Source organism: Neopelma chrysocephalum, unplaced genomic scaffold (genome assembly GCF_003984885.1).
Source record: "Neopelma chrysocephalum unplaced genomic scaffold, ASM398488v2 Primary Assembly neopelma1_23, whole genome shotgun sequence".
In the NCBI taxonomy this organism is placed as follows: Eukaryota; Metazoa; Chordata; class Aves; order Passeriformes; family Pipridae; genus Neopelma; species Neopelma chrysocephalum.
In genome coordinates, this window is record NW_020897691.1 from 9,824,516 (window position 1) to 9,844,754 (window position 20,239).

Genomic DNA, 20,239 nt, shown 5'->3' on the forward strand with positions numbered 1-20,239 from the left:
ATAGCTTCTTCCACCAAACACATCAGTATGATTTACAGTAGAAAAAAAACACCCAACCAACACATATTCTGGATCTCTCTTTTTTTTTTTTTAAGGTAGCTAATAAATAGTGTTGGACTTATTGCTGTTTCTTGGCAAGCCTGAGAGAACAGAGGAACCCCATGTTTCTCTAACCAAACAGCCCCAGCCATGAGCATCACTGAGTTTGTTCTTGGGTTCTAGCCCAAATCTCAGCTTTCACACCTCACTGACAGTACCATCTTCCATCTCAAAGCTGAGGGGAGAGCATGGTGTTGCCCAGTGTAGTGGTTTGGTTTAGGCCTTTACCTGGCAACCAGGTCAAAACTAAGGAAGTACCCATATCCCAATATTCCATTCTATTCTTTACATAAGCAGAAATATAAATAGAAAGGGGAAGGAAGTCAGAAAGTTAGATCTCTTCTGGCGGAGTTGGAGAAAGCAAAGCAGCCTCCCTGCGGTTGGGTTTCTCATGTGGGAGTGTAAGGCCTTGTAGTGGTTTGAGCCAGGTTTTCCCCCTGAAGCTGAAAGTGGTAACCCCCAGGGGGTGGTGACCCTCGGGGCTTGACCCAATCGGTGCTCCTGCAAAATATAAACATATCTCTGGAGACCGGAAGAGAAGCAGTGGTACTTGTTGTGAGAAGAAGAGGTGGCCATGTTGTAGAGGCCACGAGGAGAAGGGGCTTTGGCCCCTTGGGGGCCTCTGCCCCCCCAGCCCCCAGTTGGGGGGCTGCAGGGACTTGGAACAGTGTTAGCTGGACTGAGTGCCTGTGGCTAGGAGCTGGGGGAGTTTTCTCCCCTGTAAGCAGAAGTGGGAGACGCTGGGAGCAGCGACGGAGCAGCAGCAGAACAGCAGTGTCCGAAGAGCAGTGGCAAAGAGCCAACTGATAAGAACCAAGAGAAGCAGCAGATGCCGGTATGCAACTGAAGCAGACACAGAGTTGTCTGAGGAAACAAAAAGAGCCAGCAGCAGAAAGCAGGACAAGAGACCCGAGCCAGCGGCAGGAAGAGAGTTTCGGAGGGTAAGAACTGGCTCAAACCAAAACCCCCAAACTCGCTAGAGACCCCTCTGAGAAAGAGGAGGGGGTGGTGGACTGAGTGGAGTCCTAAAGTGCAGTATGCACTACAGAGAGGAGCTAAGAAGCTCCGGCCTCCTGAGAGCTCAGCCAGGATGGCCAAAGGAATGTGTGTGGAGGGGGTGACCTTGGGTTTCCCCCCCCCCTTGCTGCAGCTTCAGAGAAGCTGGCAGCCATCTTTGAGGCAGAGCATGGGAGCTCTGCACAGGGGCTTGATTTCCCCTGAAGATACCAGACTGTCACGAAGACCCCCGTGCTTCGTGATATGACCGTGGTGGAACGACCTTGTCTGGGGTTACGTAGTCCACGGAAAGACCCCCGTTTGAAGACGGAGGGCCGAGGGGCTTGGAGACCCCCTCGTGTGTGCTGGCAGAGAGCCAGCAACTGCTTCTGCTGCCTGGAAGAGAAGAAGAGAGCCTGCTGCCTAGAAAGAGACCTGTTGCTCAGAGACTGGAAGAGGTCTTTTCTTCTTCTTCTCTCCTGGACTTTTATTTGGAGGGAGAAGAGATTTGGCCCACTGTAAATATTATTGTCATGGTAGAGGTAGATATAGAGTTAAGATTGTTTGTAATGTATTATAGTATTTATTCACGTGTATAATCTTTGTAATATATTCCTTCCCCCATATTGAGTCTCGTGTTTTTGTCTGGAAAACCCATCTCACATGGGGTTGAGATGTGGATGGGGGGCTAGGAATCAGAATTGGATTTTGGGCTTTTTCAAACCATGACAGGCCTGTGAGTTTTTGAGAGGACGTTGCTTCTTCCCAATTTGAGAGGAGAGATCCAGTGGTGTAGACTTTGTGTTCTTAAGGAAAGTATTAAGATTTTGTTGGTTAGTTCTTTATTGGCTGCGTATATCTGGTTTTTGTTTTTTTCTGGGCTGTTGGGGTTCTCTTTCTTATATGTATATAGTTTTTTGTAATTGTATATAAGTGTAAATATATATATATACTGCTTTGATTCTGTTGTTTCAGTCTTTTAGTTTTTTTTCCCTCCCCTTTCCTTCCCCTGTGTTCATAGAACAGGGGGCGGGGGGGGGCAAGCCTCTTGTGATCTTAGGCTCTTGGCAGGGAGCCAAGTCTAAACCACCACACCCAGCTTTTATGGTTTTTTGTGATTTTCCTCACCAGAACACTTGTAAAACTCAGACAAGTGGTATTCTCTGAGCTGTTGACAGACATCTCCACCTGCCCTTCCCAGCTGTGCCTAAGGGATCTGACACACGGCTGGATGGGAGTATCAGTTTATGGGCTGCTGTCCTGAGAGGACTAGTGGGGTGGTGTCTGTCTTGAACAGCAACTGTCCTTACAGTTGAGGGGCTCTTTCTTTGGTTTTGTGGGTTGTTTTTGTGAAGTACTTAAAGGCACATTCTGTTTTCTCTCTTAAGAAAAGCCTCTTTTAGGTGGTGGTTTTGTAAAGAGAAGAAGAGCTTTTGAGAAGGTTTGACATTGGCACTTCCTGGAAGAGAAATCACTGCTTTGCAATGACCAGGTATGGTGATGTGCGAGCTCCCAGCTGACACCACTGTAAGGAGGAGAGACCAAAGGATGCCAAATAACTATCCTAACCAACGTTACTGCAGTTCACTTCCTGGCCTCCAAGAAAGATGAGAATGTTTCTTTTCCCTTCCCAGGGAGCAAAATCTGAAGTAATAGTCTTTTGAAATAGTGCTGGTAGTTTGTTATTCATGGCTGCTCTTGTTACTTCTGAGAATATAGGGAAAGCGTTGTGATCCTCACTGAATGAATGCTTGCACCAGGGCTGCTCGGCTGATGGGCTCTGGTCTGGATCTCACCCAGCTTCAGGACCAAACAAGCAGATGAGTGTGGTATGGTTAGGAGCTGCTTTCAGACAAGGAAGCTGGTTCCCAGTGATAACAGTTAGATGAGTGCATAGACAATCAAATAAGGTGTTTTAGCCCCTTTTAATTTTATTGAAAGAGTTGTTAAAGTATATTTTGGAAGTATATTGTTTTAAATCCATTTTTTTCCCCTTCCTTGCAGTGTACAATGAGGGCTTGAGAGTTCTGGGATGCCTTAAAGGTTTCTTGGTTGCTTTTTTTTCCCCCATAAAATTGAAGATATCAAAAACATGCGGTCTGTGTTTTGCAGTCAGTTGTCTTGAGTTAATGACTGTCCTGGTTTCATTTGCAATAGAGTTAATTTCTTCTCAGTACTGTGCTGTGTTTTGGATTCAGCATGAGAACAATGTTGATAACACTGATGTTTTTTGCTGTTCATCTCAAGTCAAGGCCTCTTTCTTTATATCTCATGCTGTGTCAGTGAGGAAGTACACAAAAGAAAAACTGTGAGAGAGCATAGCCGGGACAGGTGACCAAAACTGGCCACAGGGGTATTTCATACCACAGAACATTATGCCCAGTATATAAAGTGGGGGAGCTACCCAGAATGGGGGCCGATTTGGGTTCAGGGTCTGGCACTGGTCAGCGAATGGTGAGCAATTGTATTGTGTATCACTTGTTTGTTTTGCGATTTCGGGTTTTTTGTTGTTTTTTTTTTTTTAATAATCATTGCTATTATATTTTACTTTTTTTCAGTTATTAAACTTTTCTTATCTCAATCTACAAGTTTTACTTTTGATTGTCCTTTCCATTCCATGGCTGGAGGTGGGGAGGTGGTGAGTGAGTGGCTGCAAGGTGCTTAGTTGCCAGCTGGGCTTAAACCACGACAATGACATTAGGTCATTCTTATCGGAAGGGCCCACATTTTGGGTAGAAGTGCTAGGTGTAATAAAAACTCTAAGAATTTTTTCTTCTCCCGAAATTAGTTTTACTTTTTGGTTAAATTAACTGTTCAGTGAGAGTCAACTGATGTTCGGCTCTCAGCACTCTGACTAAAAGGAGTGTAATACTTCCATTATCTTTCCTGTCACCATCACACTTGGGTGTTGGTAAGAGCTGAGCTTTGAATGAAAAGAAAAAAGAGTTCCTAATTAAGCATAAAAATAAATTAGCACAGAAGCTATTACCTTCTTAGCAATTAGCACAGGAGAGAGCAAATTGTAGCAAATTATGGTATTCTGATTTTTTTTCCCCTAAACATTCTCTTGGCTGCCTGAGTTTTACCCACCAGTGCGGTCCCAACAGCCGGGCAGATACCTCACACAGTGAGGGGCTAGGAAATGATTCACAGCATTTACTTTGCCAGGGAATTTTCTGAATAACAAAATCCGAGTGGAAACAGTACTAAGCAACCAAACTCTCAGAGCTTTAAATTAAAAACTATCAGAGGCTATTTAGGACTAGGACAGAAATAGGAGGAAGTAAAAGCAAAATTCTGCAGAAAAGGCGCTCAGTGCTTGAAGCACCTGAGAGCAATTGACAAGGAAAAAGCTGGTGGGCGGGGGTGGGGCTGCGGGGCGGGCGTGGCCCGAGGCGAGAGGTGCTCTTGGCGGGGGCGATGCCTCTCCCCCAGGCTGGGGAACCACGGGAACCTCCCGGGAGTGCCGGAGGGGACGGAGTGGTGGTCGCCCTCCTGTGGGGCCCCATTGCCCCTCCTCCCCCTCGGGTGACCCGGCCCGGGAAACAGGTAATAGTTCTCAGTAAGAAGCTGCGGCTTTGCTTTTCTCTCTCTTTTTTTGTATTTTGTTGATGTTGTTTTTGTTTTAACACAATGTGTGTGGTAATTATGGCTATGTTCTTTGAAAACATTTTTATTTGCTTAGTGCCTAGTATGTGAATATCTTAACAGAGATCCAGCCATTTTAGTAGATACAGATACAGTCCTCCCTTTTTTTCCCTCCTGCAGCAACCGCTGTTATAACTTCTCATATCATTGCTAATAATGAGCTAAACCGATTTCCCCTTCTCTCCCTCACCCCTGCAATGCAAAGTTTCAAAGCAAAGAGAAAAAGAGTCAACAGTTGAATAAATGTTTCTGTGAGACTGTTGTGTGGTACTATGTGTCATTGGGAGTTACTCTTTTACCACCATGTCAAGTACTGAACAGATCTTGAGAGTGAATTTCATGCCTCTAACCAGGTGAGTTGTCCTATATGTTCACATGCCTTCTCCATATCACTTTGCAATGCCTGAAATCTCTTCTTGAGACAGGCCTGAAGACTCTGCACAAACATCATTAAAAAGGACCACTATGATGCCCTGGTGTTAAGTACTAGTTAAGAAGATATTTTGTACTGCTCACTGTATTCAACTGTATGGTCTATGGAGATTGCATGTTTTTCAATTTGTAGGTAGTCACTGAGCTGCTTTTAACTTTGAGAAAAATGTTGTGTGTAGACTTCATGCAGGTCATTTTAAGGTAGAAAATAATATGTCTTGGCAGATGTATGTGTGGGATAATGCACAGGATGTCATTAGGATGTGATTCCTTTAAATTACACATACATGGAAAATATTCATCTCATGGCTTCTTAATTTTTCCCAATGAGGTTACAAAAAGATTCTCTAACAGTGGGGTATAGTCTAACCCAGATACTGTTAATGATCACCATGATATCTTTAACTAAAAACTGGCACTATTGCAGGGGGAAATTACTGTAAAATAGCAAATATTGAATTCATATCAATGCTTACAATGCTTTTTGGACTGGTTTTTGGTTCCTGGCATGTTTGGGAAAGTTTACTGCGCAAGATAGGGCATTTACGTGCTTATTGCTAACCTTGTCATACTGACAGTTTACTGTTGGGAGTGTCTTCTTTTTTATTTTTTTGGAGTTCTTATGGAATATATGTCTCTATAGTGGTTCTCTCTGCTGTTTGAGATTAAAAAAATGCTCCAATTTGTGGATTGTTTAGAACGTGCCAGTTATTTCAAAGGATTTAATGAAATTTCTGAAAAAGTAAGCCAATGACCCATAGGCTTAAATCTCGTAATGAGGAATCTCTACCTCCACTGGCAAGTTATTTAAAAAATGCTGAAAACCACAGGAACATACACTGAGAATATGCAGCTGTCAAAACTACAAACTAGGGACAGGCAAAGGAGAAAGAAAATAGGTTGTGTAGAGCAGTACTGAAGTGTAAGTAGAAGCAAGGACTACAAATAGTCACGTGCCAAATGGTGCTCTCATCAGAGAGCAACTGGAGAACTATAGTGTATCAAGTTAGAAATCCTAAACCACACCTTTCTTGAGTCTGAAGGGTTGATTTTTTTGGGGCGGGGGAGGGAGGAAAAATGTCCTGTGACTTTATTTTCTTTTTCTTAACTTCAGAATGAGTTTAAAAAGAAATTTGGAGGTAGTAAATGTGTCTCTAACCTCTGGATGAATACAGATTGTAAGGAGAGCAGAAGGAGCTCAGGAAACTGGCTGCAGACAGCTGTGTCACCACTGGCTGATACCCAGCTGTGGGAGGACCTGCTTGGCTCAGCTGGCTGAGCTGCTTAGCATGCCTGCTTCCTTAACCATCAAATCCTTCAAGTTGGAAACATTTGCTCATCTGGTTTGCTTTGACTGATACAACTAGGGAGAGCTTCCACGAGGGGCTGAGTCAGATGAGATGTTTTGCTATAAATCTTGACTATGCCTACCTGGTCATAATATAATTTGACCACTCGAAGGGTTTACTCTGCACTCCTTTTTTTTCCCTTTAGGAGAGGTGAGAGTGGGGGGGCTTAAATCATTGCTAGTTAGAAGCACATGAATAGAGAGTAGGTGGTGTTAGTAGTCACACAGGAGCCTCTTGCGTCTTGGATGGGGTCATATAAAAAGTGGGATTTCATCACACCTGATGCTCACAAATGTACCTACAGTGACTGGTTTAGTTGTTTACAGGGGAAATAGCAAGTTGTGGGTGATCCTTGCTCACACCATTGCCTGGATACTGCTAGACAGCAAAGGGGTTCAGTTTTGCTTGAGAAGCTAGCAGAGTGGGTCACTAAGGCTTCTTTTTTATTTTTTTCATCATGAAAAGAAGGCAAACAGTTTACAAGAACAAATCTTAAGGTGTTTGTTTGGTGTTTATATCCTATTTATAGACCTATAATTCATCCTCAGTTAATATAACAACAAAGTTAATAAAATAACCTTTATTTTGATTCTCTGAATGATTCACCATCCCTCTTTGTGGCTGTTTTGTTCAAAAATAAAGGGGGTGAGGGTGGAGAAAGTGTATCCTGACTACAAAGGGAGATGATAAAAGCTTCAGTCTGTTTCTGGACCTCCTACGTAATATTGCCATAGTAACAAGGAGCTGAATGTGGCTGTTCATCACTGAATGCTGAGGTAAAGCAGATATTCTTCTTATTAAAAGGAATATTGCTAAAATACAGATTTTTAAGGTGTCAATAAGGAATTAGGAAAAAATTAAAATTATTGGCTTACTTAGCACACTCTGTAAGCTAATAATAAAGTGCCACTTTGAAAGAAGACAGGAAGATTAGGGCATTTAGCAAACATTTATAATGCTTTAAATCACAGCATTTTATCTTCCACACAAAGCAATGCTGAGGTGTGATGTGCAGTCACAGATAATATAGTTTGACATAAAAGTTACATGAGACAAGCAGCTCTCTTTTCTTCTGCCTAACACGTTTCTGGCATGGTAGTTGGCTGTGGCTGCTGCCAAATATTTGTACTGCAGCATTGACTGGCTATCCTCTAATCCAGATTAAAGTGTGAGTGGGTAAGGTATTTTGTGTATTCAGAACTGCATGATGTCTCCTACATCCTGGTGCTATATTTTAACTATTAAACCACCTCCAGAGGGGATTAAACTCTGTTCCAGGTGTGTGCATCAGGTAAATTTGTATATCTTTGGCATTTCAGAGGAAAAAGGAATAGCTCAATTGTTCACAGGAAAAAATTGGGAAGGATAAAAAAAGTACACCCATTTCAGTGCACTATTACTAGTGTAACTACTGTTACTACTGTAACTTCTCTGTGCTTTACAGTAAGAATTAGATACTTATTGCATTTCTGTGTCTAATAGCAGCTTTCCCCCCCCTTTTTTTAACTTTTCTGCATTTGATAAAATGATGGATTAAAAATGAAATTTGTTACTCTGCACACACTCTCAAAAGCCTTATTAAATTGCAAGTTGCTGGTTCTCTTTTTCTTTTCTGAAGGTTTTTTCAGTCTGAAGCATTTTTAAAATGATAGCCTGAAGCATGGAGCAGAACTTTACTATCAGCCACGGCTGCCTTCTGAGATCAGGAGGCAGGAAGTGGCTGCAGGAACAGCTTTTTGTACACCAGCGTTCTCTACCAGCTTCTCATGCTTCTGGTTGAGGTTACAACAAGGACATGAGCTGGAGGCAGCAGGTTTGGGGAAAGTGATCTGTACTCAGATACCTGGGAAAATGATATAGATTTGGGTCAGAGCCAGGCTGAAGAGATGGAAAGACTCAGCCAGGAGGAACAATAGCTGGAGGCTGCTACTGTTGGAGCTTGCAGAAGTGAAGACTGAGCTGAGAGCGCTGGAAAACCCCTGTGAAATGCCAGAGTAAATGGATGTCCCAACTTCTCCCATGATTGACTGAGTTAGCAGGTGACAAACTGGCTCCCCAGGCAGAGCCACTTTCTTCACTCAGCTCTGTGCTGGCACCCAGGCAATCCTGCACATGCTGGCAGCTGCTGGTGGTACAGGTGGTACATGAGGTGTCATTTCTTTGAGAAGGCAGGAGGTAGGATGGCCTTAACTTTCTCCTTTTTGAAAAGAACACCCCAAGGCAGTCACACACACATGCACAACACGGTTGTGGGGTCAAGCACACTGAAGTTAAGTATGAAGTAGTTCAACCATCCCTCTTTATTTATGTGCTCACGTAGCCTTTTTATAAGTGAATTTGGTCTTCCTTGTGCAGCCTAGTTGTGTATCTAGGAGTTTTTTATGCCTTACAGTGATGAGTTTTACAACAGCTCCCTGCACTGCCAGTGGAAAATGCCTAATTAAGCAGCCTCTTGGGCTGCATGTTAACATGTTCTGGTTGATATTGACTGTGTTGCCTGGTAAAAGGGTGGCAAACCCAAACTTTCAAGTTCTGAGCATACTAATGGGGGCCTTCTTGTATTTCATCTGCCAGGGAGTCTGTGTGGAAGGGAACAAATAAAGATCATGTAACTTGGTCTCTTTTCACAGTGTGAACAGTTGCCTGAATGGTATTTTTATTGCTTGTCTTTGAGTAATAAATACTTTTTTTTTTCTGTGAAACTGTGTCATATCTGACTAGTGGAGCTCCAGTTTCAAAAACAGCTCTTAGGATTTCAAGGGTAGCTTTGTGTGGATGGGAAACTGTGTTCATGAGGAGGCAGGAAACAAGGATTTGGAAGAGGAAAAATTTGTTTGTGGATTACTGTTTCTTTCGGATTACTGTAATTAAAAGAGAAATTGATAGTTTTAGGAACCAATGAAGTGGAGTATTCCTCTCTACCTGGTTCATGTCCTGGTCTTAGGGAAGAGTTATTGCTTCATGTGTGTCCTCTTTGCCTTTAGTAGTCTCAGAAGAGAAGTTAAATATTCTTCCTCAGTGTAGTCAATAGCCTGGTTGTTATGTTGCTCTCCTGGAAGGTGAGAGAATGTCGGTGTGAACTGCTTCATGCAGAGAAGTGAGTGCAGTGACCACCACTAGCCTGTTACTCAAAGTGTGCCGTTTTGTAGGACAGTTTTCACCGTCAGAGAGATGATAGTGAAATGTTTCTGCTCGTTAGGGAGCCCAGCTTCTATAGATGTCTAAGTTGATAGCTAATTCACTGCAATCTGAGTGCAACATCTGAGTGTAGATTTGAGAAACATATTTCTTGGGTACTTCTTTGTTACTTTAGGGGTTTTTCTTTCAGGTCTCTGCAGCCAGGGTATGAAAAACCCTGCTGCTGTGAGAGGGCAAGTCTTCAGCCCTTTAGCCCCAGGCTATGTTAGATTTTGGTGTCTGGCTTGGATTTGTGAGTGCTAGTCTATGAGCTGAATACCTAAAACCTAGATGGGGCAATGCCAAGTGTTGCCTCACTGCAAGTGTATCCCTCTTTTAACTGCTGGGGATTCTGGCCCTTGTCTTAATTTATATGTTGTGATGCAGGTGCTTTTGCATGACAAAAATCTTCCTGTGTGGGGAAAAAGATAATGTAATCAAGTTAGGACTATAACGTGTACTTTCTGTGGGTATTTGTTTAAATTCTTTAGAAAGAGTAGACAATGCATCATCTAACAGAAAGATGAAGCAATGTTGACACAAGACAGTGTTGGTTTGTGTTGGGGTTCAATACAGTATCTTATGTTCTGCCAGCAATTAATCCAACATGTGAATGACCAGTTAAGGACATTAGCACACAAACGGGCAGATTTGAACTTGGATTTAACAGTACATTTACAGTGACTTCTCAGCAGTTGTGTTGATTTGGGCTGATTTGGGTCACATAAAGGAAGGACAAATATGCCAATATGTATTTGATTTTTCATCTGCTGAATGCTTTTTCTGCTTTTCCTTGTGTACATGCCAGGATGCTGCACAGTGTAACTCACTCTTGTGTGAGGCCAGCCTTGTATTACTTATGTTGTTTCCTCTTCTTTCAACAACCACTGGTTGATTTATTCTTCACCCATCTGAAGGCTGAATGACTGGTGCTGCAGGAGGTGTGGAATCTCAACAGTAAAAGATATACTGCACACAAAGTTTTAAGCTTTGCAGGTGGAGAGTTGCATGAGCTTAAAAGGAGTCTTAGACTGTCTTGTTCCAGAAAGTTTTCTTATGGTAGTTTAATTACTTCTTTGTTTAGCTTCCTGCACCTTTGCTGTGCTATCTTCAAGCCCCTTTGATATTGGTCCAGAAATAAACTTCATACCTGTGTTGGTAGGGAAGAGGTGAATAGCCACTGACTCACAACAATACCTCTTCATCTAAAGTTATGTGTATGTCTGTTTGGTATGTTCACTGGAGACTAAAGCTTTGAGCTCAGCTCCAGGAAGCTTACTGAATTGTCTCAGAATAATGCTGCTGGGAACCTCTGTGTGGGAAGAGGCAAATGGGATATCACCAGGGGGATGCTACATGATGGAGTGGGGGAGGGTAAAATAGAAAAATAAGGTTGATGTGAAGAAGAGTAGACAGGAGCTTAGGGACATGGCACAACAACAAAATACCTCACTCTGTGGCATGGTTCCATTTTTCTCTCATAAATCTTGTACTGTGCACACGGTTCTCAGCAGCATCATCTTGCCTCTAGAGAATGCAAGCACCTGCACCATCTGTCAGCCTCGACCTCAGAGGCAGGACATCCCTGGCTGGTAACTTGGTGTGGGTGTTCATTGATTTAAAACCATAGAATAATCAGTGCTTTTCCCCCTTGCTGCTTTTGACAGAACTGTAAAGGTTTGCTTCTCTTTGCTGCTCAGGATCCTTCAAATGTTGGCTTTAAAAATGAGAGGAGAACAGGCAGGGATGGAATTACTGCCATTGATTTTAAGTTTCTTCCTTTAGCCCTCTCACTTACAAGACACTGTCAGTGCCATAAGGTATTATTGTTGTGTTTCTTTGCTCTGGGCACTGTTGCTGCCTCATACTTGGAGAGTGAGGGCTGCGAGGTGGGGTGCCAAGGCTGCCTTCCACTCTTCTCAACACAGTGGGTGCCACAGGCCTTTCTGCAGGGTGGGAACCACCAGGATTATGCATGTTTGCTGGTGTCCTTGGTAACACTGTATTACTTACAATGAAAGCGAGATTCTTCCCACTTCAAGCAATTTGCCTCTTGAGCAGTGCTTTGGTGTTTAACCAGTGAGATGGATTTTGCAAATAAGCTGGAGGAGGAAGTAGTGGTGCTTTATGCTTATGCTTTTGTGTTTTGTTGTTGTTGTTTTCTTTTAACAAAGCGAAGCTTCTTTTTAAATGTCAGTCATTTTTATTGTACTGTCATTTTGCTTGCTGTCACATCTGCCTCATTTTGCTGCTTATTAGATATATATTAGCTATTCACTGACTTTCAAAATCAATCACTGGCATTCTTGAGATTTCACAGCAACGAATTGTACTAGTGAGAGAGAGAAGCAATGTTGTGCAGGCATAATGTCAGTAATGCCAGATATTTCTGCAAGTTGGTAACTGTTTTCTTTGCGGGTGTCAATCTTCTGCAAACAAGAAAGTTGTGGTCAGACTTTATCTCAAATAGCACTTTTGAGGGACAAGTGAATGTGTGTATTAACTGTTTTGTGTTGTCTTTAACTTGTGGTGTGGGAGTTTGAACCGCCTCAGAAGCGTTCCCACAAAAGCTGTGGCCTGAATGATTTGGGATGAGAGGATGCTTTCTGAAATGGCTGTTTCTTGGAATAACACTTAGAAATTTGGTGAGCCCAGAAAAGTATCAGGCTTTAGCCAGAGTTGGATGCTGAGCCACTGATAATTTAGAATAAACCAAGAAAAAACATCTTGCGGATAGAATACACTAACTAACGTGGGATTTTTCTGTATCTGGTACATGAATACTTTAGTTCCTCAAGCCAGATATGAGGTCACAGGTCAGTGCAGGACAAAGAGCTGACCTGTTTTACACTCCAGCCACTAAACAACCCATTCCAACCCAGACCTCAAATATGAGAGCACGTGCTTATCCTCAACCTGCATATTGTACTTGCCTGGAATATTTGCTTAGAGAGGGTCTGACAGATAGCTTGTTCAATCAGGTAGTGCATCTCTTCCAGATTAGTCTAGTTTTAGTGAGATGTTTTTAAAAAACTTTTTTTTTTTTTTTTTTTTTTGGTCTGTGCTCTTAAGAAATGCTTTGATACTTTTATATCCCAACACAATTCTGCATGTTTTTAGATGCGCAACAGATGCTCAACCAATTAACATAGTTTACTTCTTTGTATCCGAACTTTGGGCAAGTCTTGCATATCTGTGAGTCATCAGAGCTGTTGTACTGCCACAGGCCATCCCTTCAGACCTCCAGCTGTTGCCCATGTCCTGCGGGTCGTGAGTCACACCTGCCTACCTAGTATGGATGTCCCTAATACACTAATTGCATCACACATGGCACAAGAAGCCTTGCATTTCAGCAGGATTTATAGGTTGTTTAGGATGACATTTTTGTGGTTTGCTGGTGCAGCCTGTAGAATTTTGGCTGTCCAGTTCTGTTCTGTACAGCAGAAGAGTGTGTGTGCTCAGTGTTAACTTGTCAGTATGTATGCACAACTTCCACTCCAGTTTACTGGAGATGTCTGAGAACCAGAAGAAGGTTCTTGGCATTTCAATATGTGTAGTGTGGAGAAGAGTGTTATTACAGCCAGCTATATTCTAGCTTCATTCTGGTTATTGGCTGCAGTTAGCCCCACGTTTCATACCAAGGGGTAGCAGCCCAGGAACATGTATTGAGTCAGTTACTCAAAGCCTTAGAAATACAGTACTCACGCTAGTTCCTTATATATTGAAGTAGTGTTAGCCTATGTTTTTGCTTCTTAGTAGCAAAATGAAAAGTACTTATGAATTAAATGCTCAATTACATGCTCAAATATATGCTTGAATTGCACGTGTTTTAGCAGGGTCTGAATTATATATTGGCAAAGACAAAGCAGAAGGTAGCCATTGCCACAATTGTGCAGCCTCTCTTTTTTTTTTTGGCACTGATTTATCTTTGTACAGAATAACCACAGAAGGTGGGTATCAAACATGGCAAAGAGAAGAGGATAAATGGCAAATGAGCGTTTAGTGAGGATGATGAGGAAGGTATGATGAAGCAAGCCCTGATGGATCGGGTCATGCCATTATGGCAGGTTACCTGGTAACCAACAGTACTGAATTTCAGGATTTCTGATCAAGTAGCAAGGAAATGGTTCTCTTGCCCAAGGGCTAGAACTCCCTGTTTAGTACCTGGCTGCCAAGAGAGTTTCTGTGTTGGTTAGTTTAGCTGGTAAGAGAATGGATTCCGGCATCAGTTGCGGTTACTCTAGTGATATGTTCAATTAATTTGTTTATTTTTAGTCTTTGTTTATGTCTGTGCAGGCAAGAGAAAAATTTGACTATATAGCCTAAAATGCTGAAAGCAGCCTTCAAAAAAGTTACACAGACTAAGGGAAATGAGATTTTTAGGTCTGGTATTTTGCTGTTCCTTTGCTTCAATGCTCATTGTTTCCAACTGCTAGCAGGTGAGAGTCTGCAGATGAAGGCTGGTAAGGAGTTCTTTGGTGTATATCAGTATAGAAATATATATCACCTGTTTGTCACATTAGAGTTGACCTTGATTAACCTAGACATTAGAGGGATGGTATTCAACAGTATTTACTTGCATAATAGCATATGCCAATATGTGCTATGTCAGAGGACACTTTTTAAAAAACCTTTTGTAGTGAGCGTTGTAGCATACTCTCAATATTTTCTTATGGTTAGTGCTCAGCTTTGGTGTTTACTTCATCAGGGTGCAGCTTGACACATATAGGTCTCAGCTCATGCCTTGCTAATAACTACAATAAATGTACTTCTTCTTCAAGTACCACGATGTCATTTGCAGGACAATGGCATGCAGTAATATGACAGCTATAATTCCGTAGTGCCAGAGACAGTAATTGTATGCAGGTGAAAAGACACCATGTATTCAAACTTCTTAGCAATGACTCTTGAGATAGACAAGGGGTAATGGTTTGAAACTGAAGGGCAGTCAATTTAGATTAGATATAAGGAAGAAGTTTTTGAGAAGGAGCATGGTGAAACACTGAAACAGGTTGCCCAGAGAGGTGGTGGATGCCTCATCCCTGGAAACATTCAAGGTCAGGCTGGAGAGGACTCTGAGCAACCTGAGCTAATTGAAGATGTCCCTCCTCATTGCAATGGGATTGGATGAAATGTCCCACCCCAAACAATTCTATGATTCTACAGTTCTGCTGGAAGATTGAATGTACTTTTCTTTCAGAAAGCTGATTCCTATGGCTTTTCTTTTCCTTCTTTTACTATTTCTCTGATCCCACATCTCTGTTTGGCATATTATGTAGCTGAAGTCACTTCTCTGTACATTAAGGCAGCTAATGGTCCAAACTCCCAGAGACTCGGGCAGCATATAGGAACAAGCTGTAGGCATCACTCAAATCCCCTTGTAGGGAGTGCGGGTGCCAGGCAGGCGGGTGCCGGGGCTCAGGGGAGGCGGGCGGGCGCTGAAGGACACTCAGGTCAATGTTGCCATCTACTGGGGCCCTGCAGGAGTTGCGAGTTGCGTACAGCTGGAAAACCCTGCTGCCCTCTGGTATTTGTAGTCCAGAGTTGGAAAGTGTGCAGATAATTGCACATGCCAACAGCTAAAAAATAAAAGCCTCCTGCCCAGGTTCTTTCAAGGCGAGTTTAGAGAGAAGAGGCTTCTGAGAAAGGAAGAGTGTTCTTGGACTAAATCTGCTGGTGCCTTCCCTTTTCCCCAGGAAAAAAAGCCACCACCAGTATGGGCATTTCCTTCAAGCAGTTACTACTGACCTGTACTTTACGATACTTGTAAAGTATTCTGTACAAGGTGGTTTTGCTCATATTCGTTGCTCTGTGCACCGAACATCTCAATTTCCAAATTAGTCAACCAGTACTTGCATCAAATAAAAGGTTAGTATTTTTGTGCTCCTAGGAGGCCTATAGCACTATGAGGAAAGTTATGCTTTATCACCTTTGTTGCATTAATTAGTTTCTTTTAACTATGTAATGAAGGTAGATTTGTTAGGTATATATCGGAGCAGTCTGTCTCTTCAGTTTTAAGGACACAATAAAACAAGTATGTGAAATGACATTTCAAAGGGTTTATTATTTAAACAGTTTCAACTTGCTAAACAACTTGAGTCTCTTCAGCTTTTCCTTTTATTTTCCTTCTATCCAGGATATGTATAAGTATGTTGATTAAAAGATGAAAAATACATGTATTTGACAACAAAAAAAAATCTGTCATGGGTAAATTAGTGATACAGCTACTGCCCTGCCTTCCTCCCCCTGTGCCAGCTTAAAATGTACTAGGATCTCTACAGCCAGATAACTGCTATTTATGACTGCTACCAGGACTTGCTGAATAGGGAAGTTCAAAGGCAGAGAATTCAGACCTCAATGTCTGATTTTTATTATCAAACAAAACTTTGAACAGCAAAAAAAGGAAAAAAGTGTGAAGTTTAAGAGACAGGAGGGTGTTGGGCAGAAGGGGTAGCCAATATTTACGTATTAAATTCTTTGAATTACGAGAAGAAATTTGTTTTCAGGAAGACTTTATTTATATTTTCCTCTGAATGTTTTCTTGGTGCAGGAAAGGATTTTCTATCTCCAGTTCAGCTAAAATAGGCCAATTGGCACTGAGGACTGGAATTATTAAGGTGCAGCTTTGGCATAGATACATATATCTTTGAACAATTAATGCATTATAATAAAAACAACTCAGCAGGTTGAAAAGCAGTAAATAATGACTATACATGAAACAATAAAAGCAAAATATATCAGGCAAAAGGAAGGCAGTTTACAACAGTAACTACAAGAGTAATTATTTTTTCCAGTGATAGGTGCAAAGATACGTGAGATAATAAAACCACTTTTCTAGTTATGCAGTCACTGAAAAAATAACCTAGTAAGAAGTGTGATGTTCCGTTTTCTTGCTTTATTTTGATATATGAAGAAATTCTGAAATAAATAATAAAAACAAAATACGATCTCTTAGTAACACACTGAATTAGACTGCTGTAACTAGAAACTGCAGACAACCCAGCAATCTCCAAACAGTTTTTATAGCTTGCAATTCACCAAATGCCAGTTGTGGAAATCTCCTTCCTGTCTGTCACTCAGGTTGCTAACAGTGACATTCTTTTATGGACTCTTACCCTTTGCGTTTGATATTCTTTCTTTTCCTCAGAAGAGGAGAAAGGCTTTACAAAATTTTCATGGGTGGAGCATGCCATATTTTCAGGAAGCACTGGGGAACAATCCTGCCTAGAGTGAAATAGCACATTTATTTTGGTGATATGCCAGTCTGCAAAATCCCTGTGGACATCAATGTCTAAATGTTACAGGTTGTAGGTTTGATCTGTCAGCTTGGCTGCACAACAGCTTTATTACTTGATAGGAATTCTCCCCCTGTATGCATTAAGGTTTTTGCTTCTGATGGTATTATTTTGTCTAGCTATGAATTTCCACATGCTGTCTTGGACTGTTATTGCCCAGCTTGTGATTCTGTTTTTACAAAATCTTGTTAAGCTGGCTTGCTGACAGAAATACAGTCAGAGCAGTGAGCTGAATTTTGTTCATTTACAACTAACCTGCAGGCAGAAACAGTTCTTGTCCTCTCTCTCATGTACTGTGGCTTTTGTCAGTTCGAGGATTTTGTGCTGAGGTGCCCTGTTGCCCCTTAGCAGAGTTTTCCCTGGGATATCTTCATTTCTTTACACTATTTATTCCTCCAGCAGGGTCAGTGAAGACATGAACGTGTTGGCCTCTGAAATAGATGCCACAAATCAGTCTAGCACTTCTTTCTAATTTTAATGGAGATGAGCTACTAGTTGTAATTTCTTGAATCTCTCAGTTAAGATGTAGAAAGACCATAAATCTTAAAGCAACAAACATCCCCAAATCCTACACTTTGAAGTGAGTAGGAGCTCCTGGGTCATCAGCACTTTTTGGAAACAGGCTGCTTAACTAGGTGTCCAAAGCCATTACAGTCTTTTTTCTTTCTGAAAACTTTGGTCTCAATGTTTGAGAAAATATATAACAAAATGTTTGCACAGTGTTAGCAGTGCCTCTCTGAACAGCCTCATACAAATCCAATGGATACTGTAGCATCCAAACTCAGCACTCCTGTGCCAAGCTGAGCATTTGGCTTGAAGATTCATTACAGTTATTATTGTAAGATTTTGTTTGGTGGGATGTATTTTGGGATTTTGTTTGCTTTCAATTTCTTATTAATAAAAATTCTAAAAACCAAACCAAGAAAACCTAACCCAAATGTCAGACTTATTGTTGTGGGGTTTTGTTTTGGTTTGGTTTTTTTTCTTTTTCTTTTGTTTGTTTGAGTTTTTTTAAGTTTCTTCTATCAAGACTTTTCATTCCCTATCTTACATTGTTTGCTTTCAAAACTTACTTGGATACGGGATGGAATGGGATATCCTAAACGATTGCTGCAACATTTGCTAAAACGTTTCTTTGCAGAGTATAGCACAACTAAATGTATGCAATATATTATGTTCTTATTCTTACTTCCTCATTTCTGTCTTTAACTGAAAACTCAGTTTAACTCCATAGTCTCCATGGATGAATAATGAGTTAATCAAGCTCTGTGCTGTTACTTGAATTGAAGACTTTTTTTAAAGAACTATACAGTTTTCCCAGTATATAAACTATATAAGGAATATACTGAAACATAGATTAAAAAAATAGACCAGTTTCTGATAAATTCTTTATTTAGTCAATTAGGAAGGGAGGGGAAGAAACATGAAGGTGGTACCATGACTTATTATCTATTATGGAACATATCATGGCACAAGTGTTTACATTTTACCTCAGACTAAACTCTTCAGCCTGCATTGACTGACTCATCCTGCCAGCAGCCTTCAGCAGCCTGGCTTGTTGGACTAACAGCCTGCATGGCGTGGGACTCGTGTTTTAATGGCACAGCTACTCTTCTGCCACAGCACTTTGTAATCTTATTATGGGCAGGTGCTCATAATTTGTATTGGGGTTATTCTGTCTGAATAATCTTGTACTAAGCCTTTGGGGGGCTCACAGATGCCCAAGCACTGCGAAGAAGTAGGTAAGAGCTGAACTAACTGAACGGAGAAGGCAAGAGGAAGTGTGCTGGGAAGTGTGGTGCTTCACTTTGCTTGTAACTCTGCAGCATTATTTGTGTGTTGGGTCTTTGACAGGCTGCAGCAGAACCGTCAGCAATCTGATTTCCCCCTTTGTAACCACATGATCTGGACCTTTACTAGGTGCGATGCTTTTTGTTTTGTGGTGGTGAGTCCCTCAGGGTGGCAGTTCTCCTGTCCAGAGGTCCCAGCGTGATGATACTTGTGTCCTAGCAATTACAGCCAGAGAGAGCAATGAGAATATGTGAGAGAACCCATGCTGCAGACACCATGGTCATTGAAGGAGGAGGGGAAGGTGGTACTCCAGATGCTGGAGCTGAGATTCCCCTGCAGCTTGTGATGCAGGCTACTCCCCTGCGGCCCACAGAGATCCATGGTTGAGCAGAGATCCGCAGCCTGTGGACGACCCCATGTAACAGCAGGTGGATGCCTGAAGGAGGCTGAAGGCTTGTGAGAAGCTCATGCTGGAGTAGGATCCTGGCAGGATCCTACCCATGGGGAAAGAGCAGGTTTGCTGGCAGGACTTGTGACCCTGTGGGTCTCCATGCTGGAGAAGCCTGTTCCTGAAGGACTGCACCCATGGAAAGGACCCACACTGGAGCGTGATCATGAAGAACTGCAGCCCATGAGAAGGACTCGCCTTGGAGGAGTTCATGGAGGACTGTCACCTGTGGAAGGGATCTATGCTGGAGCAGAGGAAGAGTGTGAGGAGTCCTCCCCCTGAGAAAGAAGGAGTGGTAAAAAAATTGAACTAATTTCCCCAAGTCAAGTCTGGTTTTCCATGACAGTAACAGGTGAGTGATTTTTTTCCCTGTCCTTATCTTGACCCATGAGACTTCATTGTGTTTTCTCTCCCCTGATCTGAGGAGAGGAGTGATAAAGTGGCTTTGGTGGGCACTTGGGTTGACCCTGGCTGGATGCCAAGTGAACCAAAACAGATATATGATACTTCAGATGTGCTCTCTCATCTTTCTTATGCTTTGGCTTTCCCTCCCAGTTCACAGGATGTCTGTTGCTCATATCTTCAGAGAAGCCTAGTCCTGACAGAGGGGGAATTGAAAAATCAAAGGAACAACAGTCAATATAGGGCAAGAGAGACAAAGTTCATCACCTATCACTGGCAAACCTCGCAGTGATCAGCAAAGCGTGGTTAATATCTGTGGGATACTATAAGACAATTGAATAGATTTAGGATTTGTTTTTTTTTGTTTGAATATTAGACTGAAGCCTCTTTGAAAAGCAAAATTGAATAAAAATCAAAGAAAGAGGGAGGTCTCCAGAGGGTGCTTGAATTTGTAAATAATGAAGAACATTTCCACTTCTTTTCTCCAGGATTTAAAATCTAGACATTGCATAAATTATCTTTTTATACCCTGATGAGATCTATCTTCTAAAACATGGACAGAAAAAACCCCACCCAGATCAAATAAGCCAAATTGTTGTACC

The 20,239-nt window shown here is 41.9% G+C and overlaps 1 long non-coding RNA gene across 1 annotated transcript in view; it reads left to right on the forward strand.

Moving 5' to 3' along the window:
• Window positions 1-5,025: 5,025 nt before the first annotated feature.
• LOC113969263 overlaps window positions 5,026-20,239 on the forward strand; it is a 56,044-nt gene continuing 40,830 nt past the window's right edge. The window contains exon 1 of the long non-coding RNA XR_003534797.1: window positions 5,026-5,096. This is a non-coding gene — a long non-coding RNA (uncharacterized LOC113969263). The remainder of the gene's footprint in view (window positions 5,097-20,239) is intronic.